General features: G+C 43.4%; 1 protein-coding gene and 3 pseudogenes across 8 annotated transcripts in view; 3 read left to right on the forward strand and 1 right to left on the reverse strand.

The window, feature by feature from the left end:
- Med15 (mediator complex subunit 15) overlaps positions 1–22,154 on the reverse strand; it is a 75,476-nt gene that overhangs the window by 52,538 nt on the left and 784 nt on the right. The gene's annotated exons all lie outside the window — the stretch shown is intronic.
- LOC110311131 (calcyclin-binding protein pseudogene) lies at positions 3,840–4,579 on the forward strand (annotated as a pseudogene).
- On the forward strand, positions 4,606–6,001 carry LOC110311972 (small ribosomal subunit protein eS1 pseudogene; annotated as a pseudogene).
- On the forward strand, positions 11,608–12,035 carry LOC110311132 (ribosomal protein uL24-like pseudogene; annotated as a pseudogene).

Below are 22,154 nucleotides of genomic sequence, written 5' to 3' on the forward strand. Positions count from 1 at the left end.
ATAAATCTTAAAGAAAAAAAACAAAGGAAAAAAAGAAACCCTGCTAGGACTGGGCATGGTAGCACAAGTCTTTAATCTAGCAGCTCTCAATTTGTAGGTTTCAACCCCTTTCTGGGTATGAACTGACCCTTTCACAGGGGTCACATATCAGATATTTACATTACAATTCATAACAGTAGCAAAATTAGTTATGAAGTAGCTACAAAAATAATTTTATGGATGGGGGAGTCACCACATCGTAAGGTACTGTATTAAAGGGTCAGGCAGCATTGGGGAGGCTGAGAATCACTGCTTTAATCCTAGCATTCTGTGGGGCAGTGGTGAGTGGATCTCTGTGAATTTGAGGCCAGCCAGATCTATATGGTTCCAAGCCAGCCAGAGCTACTTAACTGTGCAGTGAGGTGGAATCCTCTAATACTTCCATCACACATAAATATTAGTCTGCCCAGATGAGGTACCAGTGAGTTCCTACAGCTTCTTCAGGCAAAGCTGTCCCCATTTGGACTGATTCATCCGGGGTATCCTCAACAGTGGAGCAGTCTACCACTCAAGCACAAAGGACCCTCTCATGGCTGTGCCAATAAACAGATTAGTCTTTCCTCCAATTCTTCCCTGATCCTCTTTTCCATTCCCCATTCTTAGGGCCCTAGTTATCACCCAAGGACCCCTTCACAGCTCTCAACTAGGAGTCTTTGATCTCGATTTCTTCATACTGTCCTCCACCCCAGGCAATGCCAGACTCCTTCCTTGGCCTACCTTCTTTCACACTGCTGAAGGGAAAGAGTACCTGCTCTTCTGGTTTCCTAAAGATGTCTTAACAACATAGAAAGATTTCTTTCTCCCTTGGGTGTCAGAAATCACCATTCTCAGATTAAAAAAAAAAAAAAAGTGCCCCACCCCCATTTTTTAAGGGTTTTGTGTGTGTGTGTTCTTTCATTCTTTGTTTTGCTTTGTTTTGTTGGTAGCGGTGTGTTTTTCAGATGGGGTCTCTCTATGCAATCTGACTGTCATGGAGCTCGCTCTGTAGACCAGACTGGCCTTGAACTCAGAGAGGCCCCCAACTCTCCTTTTGAGTGCTGGGATTACTTGGCTTTGTTTGTTGTCGTTGTTTGTTTGTTTGTTTTGATTGAGACAGGGTTCATGAAGCCCAAGGCTGGCTTTGAACACACTATATACCTGAGGATGACCTTGAATTTCTGACCATCCTGCCTCCACTTGCCAAGTGCTAGGAATTTCTGCCCACACCTATTATGTAAGTGGACTGCTGGCAAATCACTACCTGTGTATATGGTTTGTTCACTCACCTAGGATAGAAGCCCACAGCTTGCATATGAACCCCCTCTCCCTGAATGTTTAAAACCCAAACCACTAGTAATAAAGTCCTAGGAGATAAGTAAGGAAGAGGTGTCCAGTATTAGGATGACAGAGATTTTGTAGGCTTGTTACCAGAGAGAAAAATATTCAACACTTTGCCATCTTTTTTACCATCACCTCTAAAAGAGACAAGGAAAGGTGTCTCTGATGATTCATGCATTCAGAGGATCTACCCACCACTCCTCCCTCTTCACAGTGTGTAACAATCCCATGGAGACCACGTGGGACTTAGTCTTTGGAAAAGGCCCTAATGCCTATCCTTATTACACCAACAGGCTCTAGAAGGTAGGTCCCAGGAAAAACAACTGACAGAGAACATGAAGCCCAAGGTTAACTGTGCTGAGATATAAGTAAGAAGGCATAGGAAGAATTAGCACCAAGTAACCAGAAAACCAGCCCCCCAACTGCCCAAAGGCAAGAACAACTATCAAGTGCAGCATGCTTCTGCGCTCAGTGCATTGTTTGTATAGACATAAAATATGAACATTCATTACTGATTTACTCAGTCACACACTGGGAGCAGTGCAGAGATAAGACAATGTCCAGCTACAGAGCAACTCTGCATATCATTCACACAACTTACAAGGCAGCAGCACATGCAAGCTTCTAAGAACACAGGCACAGGCTAGAAGACACAGCAAGAGTCAAAGGTGGTTGCTACCTTTGAGAAGAGTCCCTGAGTAAAGGGCTAATGACTTTTGCAATTCATACGTATTTTAAATTTCAAGGGGCTGAAGAAATGGCACCATGGTAAAGTACTGGCCTATGAGCATGAGACCCTGAGTCTGGACACTGGTGCAATATGGGCAGCCAGTTGCAACAGCACTCATCTGTAACCCAAGTGCTGGAAGTACAGAGAGAGGTGGATCCTGGCCCTTCCTGCCCTCCAGGCAGTGAGAAACCCTGTCTCAAGAAATAAAGCAGAGGGGGCTGGAGAGATGGATCAACGGTTAAGAGCACTGACTGCTCTTCCAGAGGTCCAGTGTTCGATTCCCAGCAACCACATGGTGGCTCACAACCATCAGTATTGAGATCTGGTGCCCTTTTCTGGTCTGTCTGAAGACAGCTATAGTGTACTTATATACAATAAATAAATCATTAAGAAGGAAAGAAGGAAAGCCAGCAAGCAGAGAGCTGTGTCAGAGGAAGACTTGCACTCTGTTATGGTTTGTATATGATATGCTCAGCCCAGGGAGTGCTCATTGTGGGTGCAGGTTTTAAGACCCTCATCCTAGCTGCTTGGAAGTCAGTATTCTGTTAGCAGCCTTCTGAAAAGATGTAGAACTCTCAACTCCTCCTGCACTTTGCCTGCCTGACTGCCACCAGGTTTCCACCCTGACAATAATGGACTGACCCTCTGAACCTGTAAGCCAGATCCAATTAAATGTTGCCCTTGTAAGAGTTGCCTTGGTCATGGTGTCTGTTCACAGCAGTAAAACCCTAAGACACAGTCTCTACACCTACACACACACACACACTTCCTGAGACAGTGTCTTGCTATGTAGCCCTAGCTAGCTTGGAACTATGTCCACTATGTTGACCACATTGGGCTCAAACTCCGAGATCTGCCTGTCTGCCTCTGCCTCCCAAGCACTGGGGTTTAAGGTGTGTACCACCATGCCTACTCTAATAAATTTACTTATTTACTTCTTTGTTTTTGTTTTTTGTGAGACCCTCACCATTTAGCCTTGGCGGTCCTGCAAACTTGGCTGGCTTCAAACTCAAGAGATCTGCCTGACTTTGCCTCCTCAGTGCTAAGACTAAAGACATGTACCACTAAGTCCAGCCACAAAAAAATTTTAAGTCATTAAAAATTAAATTGCGCTGAGCAGTGGTGACACATGCCTTTAAACCCAGCACTTGGAGGCAGAGGCAAGTGGATTTCTGAGTTCGAGGCCAACCTGGTCTACAGAATCAGTTCCAGGACAGCCAGGGATACAGAGAGAAACCCTGCCTCAAAAAACCTAAATAAATAAATACATACATACATAAATACATAAAACTGACTGCTGTGATGGTTTGATAAAAATGGCCCCCATAGACTCCTATAGTTGAATGCTTGGCTGTCAGACGATGACACTATTTGGCTGGGACTAGAAGGTGTGGCCTTGTTGGAGGAAGTGTATCACTTGGGGTAAGCTTTAGGGTTTCAAAATCTCCAGCCAAGCCAAGTGTCTTCTCTCTTCCAGATACCTGAGGATCCAGATGTAGACCTCTGAGCTACTTGTCCAGCAACATCTCTGCGTGTACCACCACGCTCCCATGGTGATTATGTACTAAACCTCTGAAACTGTAAACCAGTTCCAAGTAAATGATATCCTTTATAAGAGATGCTATGGTCATGGTCATGGTGTATCTTCATAGCAACAAAACAATGACTAGCCGTCTTGTGCGGAGGGCGAGCCGCCATGTCATGCCGGGTGGAGCTCACTGCCGGCGATGCGATGCGATGCTCGTGGGTGGCATGTTCAGCTTTTCCTGTCTGCTTCGGTGCACGGCTGCAGCTCCGGCCTCGGGTCTAACTCGCCACAGCATGGCTTCCGCTTTGGAAGAGTTACAGAAAGACCTAGGAGAGGTCAAAGTATTGCTGGAAACGTCCACTAGGAAAAGACTACGTGATACTCTTACAAGTGAAAAGTCCAAGATTGAGACGGAACTCAAGAACAAGATGCAACAGAAGTCGCAGAAGAAACCAGAACTTGATAATGAAAAGCCAGCTGCTGTGGTTGCTCCTCTTACAACAGGATACACTGTGAAAATCAGTAATTATGGATGCGATCAGTCAGATAAGTTTGTGAAAATCTACATTACCTTAACTGGAGTCCATCAGGTTCCCACTGAGAACGTGCAGGTGGACCTCACAGAGAGGTCGTTCCATCTTTTGGTAAAAAACCTCAATGGCAAGAATTACTCCATGATTGGGAACAATCTTTTGAAACCTATCTCTGTGGAAAGCAGTTCAAAAAAAAGTAAAGACTGATACAGTAATTATTCTATGTAGAAAGAAAGCATAAAACACAAGATGGAAAAGGAATGCAAAGAGAAAGAAAAGCCTTCCTACGACATAGAGGCAGACCCTAGTGAGGGATTAATGAATGTTCTAAAGAAAATTTATGAAGATGGAGACAATGATATGAAGTGAACCATTAATAAAGTGTGGGCGGAACCCAGAGAGAAGCAAGTCAGAGAAGACACAGAATTTTGAGGCTTTTAAAAGTCCTTATGGGAACTATGATGTGGAATGCTTGTGTTCCAGTAAGGGGGTGCTGTTGAACTGCACATATTTGTTCATGTGGGTATGTAGTTTTGACAGATAAATATTTACACAGCCTTTTTTTTTTTTTTTTTTTTTTATATTTTTATTACATATTTTCCTCAATTACTTACACAGCCTTTTAAGTAAAGACAGCAGATTCTCCATTTCTTACTGGAGGATTTGATTTAAATAAATAAGCTTATTAAACTGTTTCCTTCATTAGCACCCCAGACATTTTGTTTCAGAAAAGGCTATATGGCATTCTTACTGAAAATGTAAAAAGGAAGTCTTGCATAATGAAAATGTTACGTCACAGATGTTTGTTCTGGCTGGGAGATAGAATACAGAAGTGTTTGTCTGTCTGTAGCTGACATTAGGTCCCAGTAATGTAAAAAATAAAGCAAAATTTTTGCATAAAATTCAAATTTGTACAAAGTTACTACAGAGCTGTTCTATTATTGCCATGTGTTACCATATACTGCTAATTGATTTAAGTGTACTTATGAATATAAAATTAAACAAAATACAAATGACAAAGATAGACAAACATCTTGTGTTGATAAGAACTATCATGGTTCAGATGGCTTAAAAATAACCATGATGCGAAAACTTGAAAAACGTCCATTTATTCCTTTGTTCAAAAAAGTTGGAATTTTACTAAAAAACAAAACAAACAAACAAAACCAATGACTAAAACACCTGCTCACCTAAAGTCTCCAGAATGTTATACTTCCACACTTTTGGCTCTGAGCAGCACCATAGCAATTAGGGAAAATGAGTGTCTGACATAACGGCCAAAGAAGCAGGCAGGAAAAAGGGAACCAGGAAGATTTTGGCCGATCCCTTTTGAGAAAGACTGGTGTCATGTGACAGCTCCAGCAATGTTCAGCATTAAAAACACGAAAACAGTAGTCACAAGGGCTCAAGAAGGCAAAACTGCATCTGATTACCTCCAAGGTCATATGCTTAAAGTGAGCCTTGCTGATCTACATTTCAACAAAGTTGGATTTAGAAAAATCAAGCTACTTACTGAGGATGTTCAGGGCAATGGATCTTACCTAGGACAAAATGTGTTCCATGGTTTAAAAGGGGAGACCATGATTGAAGCTCATGTTGCTATAAAGAGAAGAGATGGTTATTTCTCCATCTCTTCTATGCTGGTATTACTACCAAAAAAATGTGTTAATAACCAGATATGCAAGACCTTCCCGCAGGTCCACCAGAGCTAGGGGAAGACAGAAATCATGACCTGAGAGGGGCAGACACATGACTTTAAAGAAGTGGTAAGTTGAATCCCAAAACTGGGAAAGACGGAAAAGGCTTGTCAGTCTTTATCCTCTTCGGGTGTCTTCATTGGAAAAGAAAGCCTAAAAGCAAATGGTGAAGCAGAGCAAGTCTGATCTGGGAGAGAGCTCCACTGTTGCAAGTGGAAGGTCTGGCAGAGCTGCTGGTGAAGAGATACGTGCAGCTGGAGTTGAATGAGCTGATAGGTAAAACTACCAGTCTTAGAATCTGTTTAAAATCCAGATTTTTGATAATGATAAATAAGGTTATTTGCGGGGGTGGGGGTCGGGGGAACATACTAATTAATGAAAGATGAATGTGGGGCTCACCCTTATCACCTCAGTTCTCTGACTAGCAACTAGCAACTGATTTAAAGGAGTTTTAGTCTGTCTGCCCAACAGAGTGAGTTCCAGGTCCACCTGGACTAGAGACTGAGAAACTGTCATTAATAATAATAAATTAGCAAGGTTTGATAGCTCACACCTGTAATATAAAGCAGCTAAGGCAAGAAGATCAAGTAAGTTTGAGACCAGCCAGCCAGGTTTATAGAATGAGACCTTGTCTCAAAAAGTGGGGTGGGATGCTAGCCTAGCCTGGGGATGGTGTTACACTTTAAACATAACATTCAGGAGGTAGAGGCTGACAGACTTCACAGTTCTAGGTCTATCATAGTGCGAACTAGTTTCAAAAAGGGAGTGTGGTGGTTTGAATATGCTCGACCCAGGGAGTGGTACTATTAGAAGGTATGGTCTTGGAGTAGGTTTGGCCTTGTTGAAGGAAGTGTGTCACTTTGAGGGTGGGCAATGAGACCCTCATCCTAGTTGCCTGGAAACTAGTCTTCTTCTAGCAGTCTTCAGATGAAGATGTAGAACTCTCAGCTTCTCCTGTACCATGCCTGCCTGGATGCTGCCATGCTTTCCACCATGATGTTAATGGACTGGACCTCTGAACCTGTAAGTGAGCCCCAATTAAATGTTGTCCTTTATAAGAGTTGCCTCGGTCAGGGTGTCTCTTCACAGCAATGGAAATTCTAACTAAGACGGAGGATATGGGGTAGGATGTAGAGAGATGACTCTATGGCACTTGGTGCTCTTACAGAGGAACCACATTCATTTTCCAGCACCCACATGGTGGTTCACAACTCTAAAGTTACCCAGTTCCAGGGATCTGATGCCCTCTTTTGACTACCATATGTGCCACAAGTGAGTGCCATGTGGTACACACACACACACACACACACACACACACACATAGACAAAACACTCATATACATAAAACAATTTTTTTTTCCGAGACAGGTTTTCTCTGTAGCCCTGGCTGTCCTGGAACTCACTCTGTAGACCAGGTTGGCCTCAAACTCAGAAATCTGCCTGCCTCTGCCTCCCGAGTGCTGGGATTAAAGGTGTGCGCCACCACGCCCGACCTTAAAACAATTATTTTTAAAAAGAGAAAATGCATATAATGTGGCACAGAAACAGAAACTCCTGGGGCTGGCGCAATGGCGCAGAGGTGAAAACTTTGTACTGCTCTCTCAGAAGAGTTCGCTTCCCAGCACCTGTGTTTGGTGGCTTACAACCATCTGCAACTACAGCTCCAGATCTGACAGCCTCTTCTGGCCTCAGGCACCTACCCACAACACCCTGAAACACAATTTAAAGTAAATCTTAAAATAAAAAGCTTCTTAAGGCTTAAAGCTAGTTCAAAACCTTGGAAATTTGCTTGCTTGTAGTGAGTATAAGCTAAAATGTCATTCGGTTCTTAAGAAGAGTATTATGTCAGAGAATCACTCAAATGAACAGCAGCCACTGTTGAGGAAAATCTGATTTATTTTTCTTTGTGGTGTTCAGGATGGAATCCAGGGTTGTGCATGCTAGGCAAGGCTCTGTTCCCTGCTGATTCACATTTCTAACCCTTCCTATGTCAACTAAAAGACACGAAGCTTCTTTTCTATCAACAAACCATGTATTCTTCAGGTCACAAAGCTGAAATTGGCAGGGACTTGAAGGTAGGTAAGGCCAACATCTATATACAGCTGAAAGGTGCCTTCTAGCTGCAGTTCCAATGTGTCACTGCACCCCAGATGGAGAGGTCTGTCTGTCCTTCCCACACAGGCCTGACTCTCATCTAATTTTCTGACCTCCTCAGGCTCTTTAGAGCAGCAGTGTCCCACATCACTGCCCACCACCTAGACACAGCAGCCAATTCACTGTCTCAGTATCTAGGTGGCTTCACCTTAGAAGGAGATTGCAATTGTTTGGCCACCAAAGCAAACACCTGGACTCTAGACCTCACAGGTAGCTGAGGTACATCTGCCAAACTATACTACAGCTTCTTCCTTTTATTAGCAAGCAAACGTGTGGTTTTCAAACATTAGCAGGTTCCTTGACTTTCCATTCAGTCATTCACGTGTGTATATGAGCATATATGTGTAGGTGTACATCTGTACACACACAGAGGTCAGAAAGAGTGTTCAACTATTCAGAGCTGGAGCTACAGTTGTGTTTGTAACATACCCAGCATGCTGCATGGGTGCTGGGATTGAAAATTCAGTAAATACTCCCAACTTCTGAGGCATCTCTCCAGGCCCAGGTTTACAAAAATAATATATTTCAGAATTTATTCATCTATATACAAGAATGGATATTTTGGACTTGGAAGAGAGCAGACTTGTACATTTTCTCTTCACACTTCTCTCAGCTACTCAACTGAACTCTCCTTCTGCTCCCAGGAATGCCAATGAGGGTTAGTCTAAAGAAGAGCCTGTACCCTTCAAACTCTGAGCTGCTTCAAATGACATGAGCCTCAGCTATTTTCAACCTGTTGGTTTAACCTAAATAAGAAAACTGGAGTGGTGGTGTAGGCCTTTAGTTCCAACACTCGAAGGCAGACACGCCTCTGTGAGTTCATGGTCTACATAGTACATTCCAGGACAGCCAGAGTCTCAGTAGTGAGACACAGCCTCAAACAAAAATGAACAAACAAAAAAGAACCAAGAGCTGGAAAGACCTTTTGATGCCCGCCCTGATGTTAGCCTGGGGCTCCCGCACATCTCAACTGTCATCAAGCAAATTCACACAACACTCTGCCTACATGGTTTTGTGGTACTGGGGCAGGGAGCCCTATCTTTAGAGATCAGCACTCACAGCTAAAATCACATGGCATCCTGGGTATAAGTTAAAGCAGTCCAGAAGGGAATAGAAAATGCATGTGAAAGAACACTGGCCATACACTGTTACCTCTCAAAGGAAATAGGAAAAAATTCCTATTATCTCCACTTCTAGAAATGTTCAACAATCCATAGAAGAACTCGTCCCCAAAAGAACATTAAATGACGTTTTCCTTAAACACGTGGCTATGCATGGTCTATGCCCCCTTGGGAATGGAAGCTGTGGGCATACAGGGACAAGCCAGAACCAACCAAGGAAGAGAAAACAGCTTCAGACAGGAAGAAAAACCTACAGCTCAGACCTGGACTCAGAAAAGTATGTGTGTATACATCTACCAACAAAATAGACATAGCATACGGGTCTAGGGGAAATGTTTCCTTATTCAATAATGACCACAACTGGGCAAAGACATTACAGAAACAGTTCCTGTTTTCAATCCCCTATATATAATGTTATCTGGTAAGGAATGAAGTGATACACCCAAAATTCTGGCTATACTGACCAAAACAGGAGAAAGAGGCAGGGCTGAGGCTGATGTCACAGAGTTACTTCTTTGAGGCCAACGGGTCAAAGTCTGATTCCCCTCAACCCACAGTTGTTCTCTAGGAAAATAAGCGGAGGAGATTCAGTAAGGACAGAGATGAGCTTCTGAGGTAGTATATGTAGTAGGTACCTAAGAGGTGGTTAAGCTTCTCTTCTGGTCTCTAAATTAGGTATCTGTTTTGCTTACCAAACAGAACCACCTTAAGTGATCCATCTTTGGTCATAATAGTCTGTATTCTTTTTAAATGAAAAACAAAATCTTACTGTGTATGTGTATTTGTTGGGGGGGGGGGGGGAGCAAAGTTCCCAGGCTTGGGGTCTCAGGCAGGGACAAGGAGGAGGAGAGAGGACACAGGGGAAGGAGGAAGAAGCCACCATAGGGTAGGTGGATTGTGAGCACTATGAGGACCAGAGACAGAGATAGAGAAAGAGAAATATGGACAGTATGGAGGTTAGAGGGTAACTTTGTAGACTTGATTCTTCCTTTCTCCTTTATTTGAGTTCCAAGGACAAAGTCTGAACCATTCACCCTGCTTTTGAAAAACCATTGGGTCTACTTATACAGCAGGCCCATCCTATACCCCTTTCAGAAATGTGCTTTTCCAAGCTACTGTTGGGACATTTCTCCTTGAAAGTACTGGTACTGATACCCAAAAACTCAGATCATCTTGCACCCATCTCTCAGAATAAGTACAGTGTAAGGCTTTCTCTACTTCTACTGTAGTGGGTTGGTCTGGTGTGGCTATATGCTCAAATGCTAAATCCTATACCCCAAGATCTGGTTGCTCCAAAATAAAGAGATCCTCACATATATCAGCTTTTGTTGTGTATACTCTGTCCCCCAAGTTATCCCTGATTACTTAATAAAGATGCTTATGGCCTGGGCTGGGCAGAAGAAAGGGGGCAGGGCAAAGTTCCCAGGCTTGGGGTCTCAGGCAGGGACAAGGAGGAGGAGAGAGGACACAGGGGAAGGAGGAAGAAGCCACCATAGGGTAGGTGGATTGTGAGCACTATGAGGACCAGCATGTTGGAGTAGGAGCAGCCCAGGTGGAACATGGCAAATGATATCTCCAAGTTATTTACAAGGAAGTAGACAAAATAACATAGAGGGTTGATACTGGCCCAAATCTGGTGCTTAAAGGCTTCTTATAAGTATAAAGGTTTTGTGTCTTTTATTTGGGAACTAAATGATCAAAGGTGGGGTAGAATCCTCCAAATAATATTTACCACAACACTGTGCCTCCCTTCTTTCCTCTGCGTGCTCATGTATGCAACCACACTCACAGATGCACAGGTATACAGTCACCAAATCCAACCCCTCCTTTCTTCATAGGATTTCTCCTGAAACTATCCTGTCTAGTCCTACTGTCACTGTCCCAGAGAGGATCTCACATTTAAAAGTACCGCTTGTTATAAAGGTAGATGCTTTGAAAACACCAAGTGCAAATGCCAGGCAAGTACAATTTCCTGACAGTGTTGTGAGGATGTAAACTTAGGAAACTGCTCAGGAGAATGGGCCACATCCTACAGGCCACATCCTAATCCAGCCCTGACTCTTCCTACATACAGAGCCCAGAAAGTAAAGTCACTACATCCACCTTGAAATAGGCCCTCAGTACCCACACAGCAGCTTACAGCCACAATAACTCCAGTGCTGGGGAATCTGGTACCCTCTTCGGGCTTCCATGGTACTGCATGCACATGGTGCGGGGGCGCGCGCGCACACACACACACACACAGACAAAACACTCATACACATAACATAAAAATAAAGCTGACTGGTGGTGATGCACTCCTCCTCGAATCCCAGCACCAGGGAAGCAGAGACAGGCAATTCTGAGTTCAAGGCCAGCCTGGTCTATAGAGTGAGTTTCAGGGTACAGAGAAAAACCCTGTCTGGAAAAAAAGAAAAGGAAAAAAATGTTAAAAAAGAAAAAGAAAGCTCTTTCCTTTTGCTGCCATCGGTGGATCACAGCTGCCAAAATGAAGTTCAATCCCTTCGTGACTTCTGACCGAAGCAAGAACTGCAAGCGGCATGTCAATGCACCTTCTCACATTCAGAGGAAGATCATGTCTTCCCCTCTTTCCAAAGAGCTGAGACAGAAGTATAACGTTCAGTCTATGCCCATTCGGAAGGATGATGAAGTGCAGGACACTACAAAGGCCAGCAGATTGGCAAGGTGGTCCAAGTGTACAGGAAGAAATACGTCATCTACATTGAACAAGTCCAGCAAGAGAAGGCTAATGGCACAACTGTCCATGTGGGCATCCACCCCAGCAACATGGTTATCACCAGACTAAAGCTGGACAAGGACAGCAAGAAGATCCTGGAGAGGAAAGCCAAGTCCCGACAAGTAGGAAAGGAGAAGGGCAAATACAAGGAAGAAATGATGGAAAAGATGCAGGAGTAGAAACATCTTGTGCACGGCTTTCATTAAAGACTGCTTAAGTATTCAAAGAAAAAGAAAGAAAAGAAAAGAAAAGAAAAGAAAAGAAAAGAAAAGAAAAGAAAAGAAAAGAAGAGCCAGGCGTGGTGGCGCACGCCTTTAATCCCAGCACTCGGGAGGCAGAGGCAGGCGGATTTCTGAGTTCGAGGCCAGCCTGGTCTACAAAGTGAGTGCCAGGACAGCTACACAGAGAAACCCTGTCTCGAAAAACCAAAAAAAAAAAAAGAAAAAAAAAAAAAAGAAAAGAAAAGAAAATTAGTTTTAAAGGCAGAATAGAAGCCCAGGCACAGTTGTAGATGCCTATAATCCCAGGACTCAGTAGACTGGCCTTGGAGTATGTTAAGTGCAGCCTGGGATACACAGCAAGACTGTCTCTAAAAGAAAAACAAAAAGATTTGGGGTGCAGCTTTGTTGGTAGCATGGCCCAGTACACTTCCACGCTACCATTCCTATGCTCAGCAGGTGGAGGTAAGAAGTTCAGAAGCTCTTGGTAATCCTGCTAAGGAGGGCATTTTGAAAATAAACAAATAAATTTTAAAGAAGAGAGACATAGTCATCATGGGAAGTATCTTTAAAAGTAAAATAATGTATAGAGAAAAAAGAAGAACGAATTGATAGTTGGAACAAGCCCTTTTAATCCCTTTGGCTCTCTAGGATTAGGTGTCTATTTCCTTACCTATGGAACACATAATGAATTTACACTCTTCTTGATTATCTTCTTTTTTAAAGACAGGACCTAGTAGTTGTGTAGCCAGGGCTGGCCTTGAAGTCCTAGAATTGCAGCAAGTACTGGAATTGCTGACACACATTTCTCAATAGGTATGGTAGAACACATTCAACAATGGAAAGATTTTTTTTTTCAAGACAGGATGTTTCCAGGTAGACTTAGCTGTCCTGGAACTCACTCTGTAGACCAAGATGCCCTCTAACTCAGAGATCTGTCTGCCTCTGCCTCCCTAGTGATGGGATTAAAGGCGTGTGCCACCACCATTGGGCTCTTTAAAAAAAAATAATAATAATCTATATCCTGATAAGTTGCAAGCCTGATCTACAGAGTGATTTCCAGGATAGCCAGGACTACACATAGAATCCTGTCTTGGGGGGTGGGGAGTCGGGGGAAAAGGTTTCACTCTAGAAGTTGGACATGACTCACAGGTTAAGAGAGCATATTGCTTTTTTTTTTTTTTTAAAGATTTGTTTTTTATGTAAGTAAACTGTCGCTGTCTTTAGATACACTAGAGGAGGATTCCATTACAGATGGTTGTGAGCCACCATATGGTTACTGGGAATTGAACTCAGGACCTCTGGAAAAGCAGTTGGTGCTCTTAACCACTGCACCATCTCTCCAGCCCACGCATATTGCTCTTATAAAGGATTTAAATTTGATCCCCAGCACCTATTTCCAGCAGCTCACAACCACCTCTAACACCAGCTCCAGGAGATTCTGGCTTCCAAGGGTACCTGTACTCATGTGCTTCCCTACACACACACACACACACACACACACACACACACACACACACAATTTAAAAATAAAAATAAATCATAAAAAAATTAAAAAGTGGGGCTGGCGAGATGGCTCAGTGGTTAAGAGCACTGACTGCTCTTCTGAAAGGTCCTGAGTTCAAATCCCAGCAACCACATGGTGGCTCACAACCATTCATAATGAAATCTGATGCCCTCTTCTGGTGTGTCTGAAGACAGCTACAGTGTACTTACATATAATAAATAAGTAAATCTTTTTAAAAAAAATTAAAAAGCTCCATCCCGTGATGTAGTAGTGAGCATCCTCATTTCACCAGGGTATGAACATGCTTGGATTATTTCTTTGGAAGAAATGAATGAGGAAGTGAACAATTTAAGATTACTATTCTTGTTGCCAGAGGGATTCTAGAAAAATGGTCTGTTTTAATTTTATGTGAAAATAAAATGCTGATTTAGTTGGTTGGCCAATATTTTCATGGTTACTTCTGTCTTTACCCAAGCCAACTACCCAATAGTAAGCCCCAGAACCACAACACCTCAACCTGCCCAAACCGGTGCTCACAAAACGTATGTTAGACAGACTCAAGAATCCTGTGCATTCTAACATTCTACTTGATGGGAATGAACGCTTATTCCATAAGCATTCATGTTGTTCCTACCCTACACAGTTGAGACTAGTGGGAAATAAGCCTTCAAGCAATCTCATATGAAATTCCTTCTCTTCACTGACTTTCAGGGACAGATGGCCCACTGTCCTGGAAGAAGAGCTACCCAGCTCAGCCACAGGAAGAATGGGTCTTTTAGGTAGAACAAACTAGGCTTTCAGCAGTCAAGGAAAAAGTAGGGCGGCATGTGTAGGCACTTGAAGCAGGGTGAACCCTCAAGAGTTGAGTCTACAGGCAATGGACAGCCACTAAACACATCTGGGATATCAAAACAGCTTGAGGAAAAAAGGTAGAGTTCAAAAAAAAAAAAAAAAAAAGGGACACATGGGTCTCTGAACTGACCTGCTTGGCTCCTGTGATTTTAGTTGCCCATTTGAAGCTTGGAAGGTTCATTAGAATTCCTTAAAAATGTCCCCTTGTGTATCTAACTGAAACTATTAGCCTAAAGAATGCTTAAATGGCTTCTTCCCAGCAGGTAGATAATAACATACCCACAGTCCCCAACCTCAGAATGGCTAATACCCATCTTCAACTAGACACAGCCTTGGTCACCATCAGGCAACAGCAGAAAGATCTCTGGTCAGAAAATAAATATAAGGTTCCCAGCTTTCCTTTTTTTTCCCCCCCACAAGCAGCTGCCAAGATAGTTAAAGTGGGGCAGAAAAAGTGGACCTTCCCCAAGTCCACCAGTGGACCTGGACCAACTGCAGAACATGTACAACACCTGCAGCCTTCTGCAGAATCAGCACTCACTACTCAAGCACCTGAGAAAAGCCAAGAAGGAGGCACCACTCATGGGGAAGCTGGAGGTGGTAAAGACCCTTCTAAGAGACATGATCACCCTGCCCAAGACAATGGGCAGGATGGTAGATGTGTACAGTGGCAAGATCTTCAACCAAGAGGAAATCAACCCAGAGATGACCCGCACAAGTTTTCTTGTCTACCAGGACATGAAGCACGCCCAGCCTGGTATGGGTGCCACCCACTCCTCCCACTTAGATCCCCTCAAGTAGGGATGCTTAATAAGGAATGTCAGCAATACTAGGTGGGTGGGTCACTTGCAAAAAGTTCATGTAGGGCTCAGCCTATGACAAGAGGTCAAAGATCGTCAGGAAAATAGGTGTGGTGACTGTAATCCCAACATTTGCAAGGCAGAGAAGCCAGGATCTGGAATTCAAGGCCAACCTGGGCTGCTCCCCACACACCAAAAAAAAAAAAAAAAAAAAAAAAAAAAGGTATTAGTCTTAGCCTTTGGAGGAGACTTTCTAAAATAATAAATTGGAAGCTCAGTAGCAGTAGGCTCTTCTCTAAAACTTCCACTTCACATGGCTGTAGAGATAATACCTTCTGTCTGTATGGATCTGAGACCTGTCAACAATAAATTTGGCCTATAGCTTAGGTAGGAGATGGAACATCTGCCAAGCAGAAAAAATTCTGAGATAGTGCCAGGCATAGGAGATTTGCCAGGAAGATATGACAAGAGACATATGCATGGTACCTAAGCACAGGTAACCAGCCACCTGGCAGAATGTAGGTGAGAATAAATGGGTTATTTCAAGTTATGATCTAGTCAGAGAAGAGCATAGCTATATGGCCAAGGTATCTGTAAATATAGTTTGAGTGTGAGTCTTATTTTGGGGAACATGGGGCTGAGATGTAGGACCAGACCTAACTTCTACATTTTGAGCTTCCCCTTACCCAGTTCCATGAAATGAACACAACCTTACTCTCCCAAATATTAAAAGGTAATTTGCCTCTAATATAGTATGATCCAATAAGCATCCATTTTTACTATGGAGATAACTAACTACAAAGAGGAATGACCTCTCCTAGGCCTTCTACCTCATCTAACTACTGGAATACATGCCCGGACCTGAGCATGCTGGCTGCCCATGCCTATAACCTTAGCATCTCAAGACCAGTCCAAACAACTCCTTCTACTCAGTGCCATATTGTCTCAAGACCAAAAATATTTTTAAAAAATTTAAATGAATAAAATAAAGGAAAAGAAAAAGAGGTGCATGAAGACAACATGTATCAACTCATCACAGCTGGTGTGGTGCATGCACTTGGGAGATGAGGCAGGATGATCATGAATTCATGGTCAACCTCTATTACCCAATACACTCAGGGCTAGCCTGAGCTACACGAGATCCTTTTCTTTTTTGAGACAGGGTCTCTGTGGTGGTTTGAATATACCTCACCCAGAGAGTAACACTATTAGAAGGTATGGTCTTGTTGGAGGAAGTGTGTCATTGTGGGGCTTTGACTTTCCTCCTAGCTGCCTGGAAGCCAGTTTTCTGTATGCCTTCAGAACAAGATGTAGAACTCTCAGCTCCGTCTCCAGCTCACTGTCTGCCTGGATGCTGCCATGCTTCCCACCTCAATGATAATGCACTGAACCTCTGAACCTGTAAGCCAGCCCCAAGTGAATGCTGTCCTTTATATGAGCTGCCTTGGTCATGGTGTCTCTTCACAGCAGTAAAATCCTAACCAAGACGGTCTCTCTATGTAGTTCTGGCTGTCCTGAAGCTCAATGTGTAGGCCAGGCTGGCCTCCAACTCAGAGATCTACCTGTGTCTGTCTCCCTAGTGCTGGAATTAAAGACATTTGCTACCATGAATAGTGAGACTTTGGTGTTGAGAGAGAGAGAGAGAGAGAGAATACGACAAGTGCCTGTCTTTCCTGGCCCCATAGCATGCTCTGCTTGGCCCTCTTACACTTTACCAGGACACAAATATTGACTAACTTTCCCTAGCTGCAGCTACTCCTTCCTGTTTACATGTGTGCTACATTAAAGACCACCAGAGATAAAAGCCCCAAGAGTAAGATGACAGAACTAGAATTTGTCAGCAGGGGAAATTTTCCTTTGACATAAGTTTATGATTATTTTGCATATATTTATTCTATCAGTTTTTATGTTCTCAATAAGTGTTCAGTTTATTAATGTCCTTGCCTAGAGGGAGGAAAGAGGATAGCTTAACAGAATTAAGAACATGGAACGGGCTAGGGGATGGTTCAGTTGGTAAAGGCCTTTCTGCAAAGCACGAGGACCTGAGTTTGATATCCAGCACTGAGGTACAAAGCTATGTGCATGTGTATGGCATTCCAGACCTGGGAAGGTGCAAACAAGGCTTGCTGACAGCCTGTTCAGCTGAATCAGTGAGCTCCAATTTAGTGAGCGATCTTGTCTCAGAATTATGATAGAGAGAAACTGAGAACGATATCAACTTCTGGTTTACACATACGCATAGAAAAGCTGAGAAATGACTGATAGTGCTCTTGTATTCTGTACTGCTTATGTATTTGGTGTGTCCCTACTCAATGTTAGGCCTGAACAAGTCAGAATATCTGCAAGAAAGAGTTTTCTGCCCAGTCCTCAGACCCTACAAAGCTGGCACAGAAGTCTCTTCACTGTCCCTCCCAGCATCCTTGTCAGACAAACTAGACAAGTATCATTTCACAGATGCAGGCCAGATTAGAAAGGTCAGCAGTGCCCAAGGTCACAAAGCCAATGAGAAGGGGTAGATTCCAGGGTTTCACAACACATAATGGTCACTGTAACAGGAAAGGTTAATCAGGAGGTCCAGGAAAATACTGTATCCTGTACTCTTCATGCTGCAGAGGACTGGAGTTCCCTGAGAAACTAAAAAGTGCTGAAATAAAGTGGGATGACCCACTTTAGATGAAGGGGCAAGGAAGGATCTGAAGTATTTGACACCAAAGCAGACACCTACATAAAGAAGAGCTGCTCATGACAACGGTGAAGAGAATCTTTAGTCACAATTTTTTCAATATCCTAAGTACTCAGTAAGAGTTGTTTTAAAGAGACAGCAGGGGCTAAAGGAACAGATCAGTAGCAGAGTATATCCTGAGCACATGAAAGGCCCTGTTCTCAACCTGCAGCAAGTAAAAACAAAGAAACAAAGGAAGAACTCGGAAAGTTAAAGTGGGGTGAGCAGTGGTAGCACACTCCTTTAATCCCAGCACTTGGCAGGCAGATTTCTGAGTTCCAGGCCAGCCTGGTCTACAGAGTGAGTTCCAGGACAGCCAGGGATACACAGAGAAACCCTGTCTTGAAAAATCAAAATAAAGAAATAAAGAAATGAAAGAAAGAGCTAGGGGGCTGGTGAGATGGCTCAGTGGGTAAGAGCACCCGACTGCTCTTCCGAAGGTCCGAAGTTCAAATCCCAGCAACCACATGGTGGCTCACAACCATCTGTAATGAGATCTGACGTCCTCTTCTGGAGTGTCTGAAGACAGCTACAGTGTACTTACATATAATAAATAAATAAATAAATAAATAAATAAATCTTTAAAAAAAAAAAAAAGAAAGAGCTAGCTAGCAAGGAAGGAAGGAAGGAAGGAAGGAAGGAAGGAAAGAAAGAAAGAAAGAAAGAAAGAAAGAAAGAAAGAAAGAAAGAAAGAAAGAAAGAAAGGTAGGTTAAGTTAAAGTGGAAAGACGGAGACACTGGACAACAGGGGAAACTACAGAACAATAAGCCAGAGTACAGGACAGTGGACTGCCTGATGAAGGCATCAGGCTACACACTGCCCTCATTTGTGTAGTATAGGAAAGGCTAAGAAGCCTAGACTCCAGTTAGAATTGTCAAACTTGCTTTTCCCCCAATGAGAGATGCTTCTCCACTGAAACTTTGCAGAACCTTCCCAGTGTTTTGCTATGCTCCCCACTCCCCAACAACTGACACTGAACTGAGAGCTTCATGAGGACTGCATACACAGTCTTCTACTAAGCTACTCTCTCAGCCCTAAACTTTCTTTATGCCTCATCTAATATAAATCACTATGGTTTGAAGTGCATCCCCAAATTTAAACAACAGCATCACCCCTGGAAGAAGTCAGAAGTAAAGATATGTAGATTAGCCCAGTATAAACCTTCTTAAGCTCTATCAACACAGTTAATCAAGTCACCAGCAAAGTCAACCCTAGAGAGAAAACAAGCAAACCGAAGAAGAAGTGAAAACACCCAGTAAGTGTGGTTAGGGTTTTTTTGTTTTTTTTTTTTGGTTTTGGTTTTGGTTTTTTGAGACAGGGTTTCTCTGTGTAGCCCTGGCTGTCCTGGAACTCACTCTGTAGACCAGGCTGGCCTCTAATTCAGAAATCCACCTGCCTCTGCCTCCCAAGCGCTGGGATTAAAGTTGTGCACCACCACCGCCTGGCAGCTGATTTTTATTTACTTTTTTACAAGTACAAAGGTTTTGCCTGCATGGATGTTGACTGCACCAGTTTATGCCTGGTGCCCACATAAGTCAGACAAGGGCTGTGGAACCCTTGGAAATGGATAGTTTTGAGTCACCTTTCAGGTGCCTGGAATCGAACCCTGGTGCCTTGTAAGAGCTACAAGCGGTCTTCACCATGGACTAAATTATCTCTCCAGCCCCTGGAGCCTTGCTTGAGTTTCTGACTCGGCTTTTCTCGCTGGGGGTTGGGGGTGGTGTGATAAAGTGTAACATGAAATAAACCCTTTCCTCCTCAAGTTGCTCTTGGTCATGGTGTTTTTCACAGTAACAGAAAGCAAACTAAGATACCTTTACTCTTAGAAAGCAACCTTTGAGGGGGCTCACTCAAATGCAGTAGACAAATGTTGCCCCCTCCACAAAGATACACAGGCCCCAGTCCCTGGAACCCATGACTATCTTTCACTGACCTCATGGCTGTGATTGAAGATACAGACTAACGATTGTGTTCCATTGTTCCAAAATGATCTGGGAAATGCCCAGGATGTTCTCTACCTGAATTTGGTAAGTGTCAGAAAAGCCAGCCAATGTTAGACTAGGCCACAAAGAAAGCACAAGATACAGTCAACCTCCAGGAACAAAAACTGGCCCCTGAAAAATAGCCAGGAAAGAGGATACCTCAGTTTTATAAGTGTAAGGAATAGAATTTGGACAGCAACTTGAATGGAGTTGAAAGCAGATTCTGGCCGGGCGTGGTGGCGCACGCCTTTAATCCCAGCACTTGGGAGGCAGAGGCAGGCGGATTTCTGAGTTCGAGGCCAGCCTGGTCTACAACGTGAGTTCCAGGACAGCCAGAGCTATACAGAGAAACCCTGTCTCGAAAAACCAAAAAAAAAAAAAAAAAAAAAAAAAAAAGAAAGAAAGCAGATTCTGTCCCAAAGGTTCCATCAAGAAGTGTATATTACCAGGCAGTAGTGGCACATGCCTTTAATCCCAGCACTCTGGAGGCAGAGGCAGGCAGATTTCTGAGTTCAAGGCCAGCCTGGTCTACAGAGTGAGTTCCAGGACAGCCAGGGCTATACAGAGAAACCCTGTCTCGAAAAACCAAAAATAAATAAATAAATAAAATTTAAAAAGTGTATATTGCCAACGTATTGATTTCAACCCTGGAACTAACACCTACCAAATCTTACATGAACCTCTGACATAAAAAAATGATCAAATATAAATCTATGTTGTTTAAGATGATAAATGCATGGTAATTATTATTACAGCAAAACAAAATAATATACAAGTGCAGTATCTTACAGAGGTAGAAGGCACCTCAGGACTCACAAGGTAGCTGCAAGCTGCATTATAGTGTATCCAGTATACTTCAGTCTTCCCTCAGACCTCAGATACTTGTGCAGCTCTCCCCTACTGTCTGTGATAACAACTTGCTCTTCCAGAGCCACTGTACTGGGCTTTCCCAAAGAAGCCTTGCCCTGGGGCTCAGATCATTTCTCAAGACTTCACTTAGAGATAACTCAAGTACATCAATACTGCACTTGTGGGCTGGAGACTTGGCTCAGAGGTTAAAAGCACTCACACTCAGCTCTTACAGAAGAACCAGGTTCGATTCCCAGAATTCACAGGGCAGTTCATAACCCCTTGTAGCTCCAGTCCCAGGGAATCTTATATGCTCTTCTGACCTCTGACATCATGAGATATACATGGTTCATTTATATACAGACAAGCAAAACACTCATACAAATAAAATAAATCTAAAACAATTAAGAAACAAAACACTTGTTTGTTGAACTGTCTGCAAAACCGTGCAAGGGTTATTTTGTGGTGGTACCAAGCCACCGACACAGTACCCACTCTCTCCACTGTACTGATGCTTTCCCACTTTAGCCCATTGCTTCACTCCACCCCACCCCACCCCCTCCATCCAGTTAGTCACCAATTGTCCACATATTCATTCCTCTTTCTCTGGAACCTGTCTTCCTCTTTCAAGTTCAGCATTTAATACTGGTCTTTATGATCTCTGCCAACCAAGTCTTCTACAATCAACTCATGAGACCATATGATCTAAATGAAAAAAAGACAGAACCCCCACCAATCCTTCCAAAGGGAAAAAAACTCCCCAAATTACCTATTTGGCCTCTCTTGGGTCCCTAATTCATCTCCAGGGACTCAGGGGCCTTCCCAACACACTAATGCTGCACCACCTCAAGGTAGGCCACATGTAAAACATTGGAGGAAGGGCCGGGCAGTGATCCCAGCGCTTGGGAGGTAGAGGCAGGCAGATTTCTGAGTTCCAGGACAGCCAGGACTACACAGAGAAACCCTGTCTCGAGAAACTTAAAAAAAAAAAAAAAAAAACAAAACCACCGGTACAAGTTGTTTGCCCAAAACACCCAACACTAACCATGCCAGCATCTGCTCATCCTCATGATGTATCCTTGACTACTTTGCTTCAAAGACCCAGAACTCTCCACCTACAGCAATCCATCCTGATGCTTTCACAATCATCTGCTAGGAATGGTGGCCTGTCACCCTCCTACTTTTCTCTCTAGAGCTCAATCTGTCACCTACTCTACGAGGCTGCTCCAGTCTACTCAACTGACACTTTAGCACCCACAAAAATGACTGAGCATTGGCACGACTGTACTGTTTCTTTACAGACAGACAGTACCAACCCTCAGAGGAAAGGCCGTGCCACAGGCAATTTTCTAAACACTTCAGGAAAG

The sequence above is a fragment of the Mus caroli genome, unplaced genomic scaffold (assembly GCF_978045245.1).
Source record: "Mus caroli unplaced genomic scaffold, Mus_caroli_1 scaffold_17, whole genome shotgun sequence".
Lineage (NCBI taxonomy): Eukaryota > Metazoa > Chordata > Mammalia > Rodentia > Muridae > Mus > Mus caroli.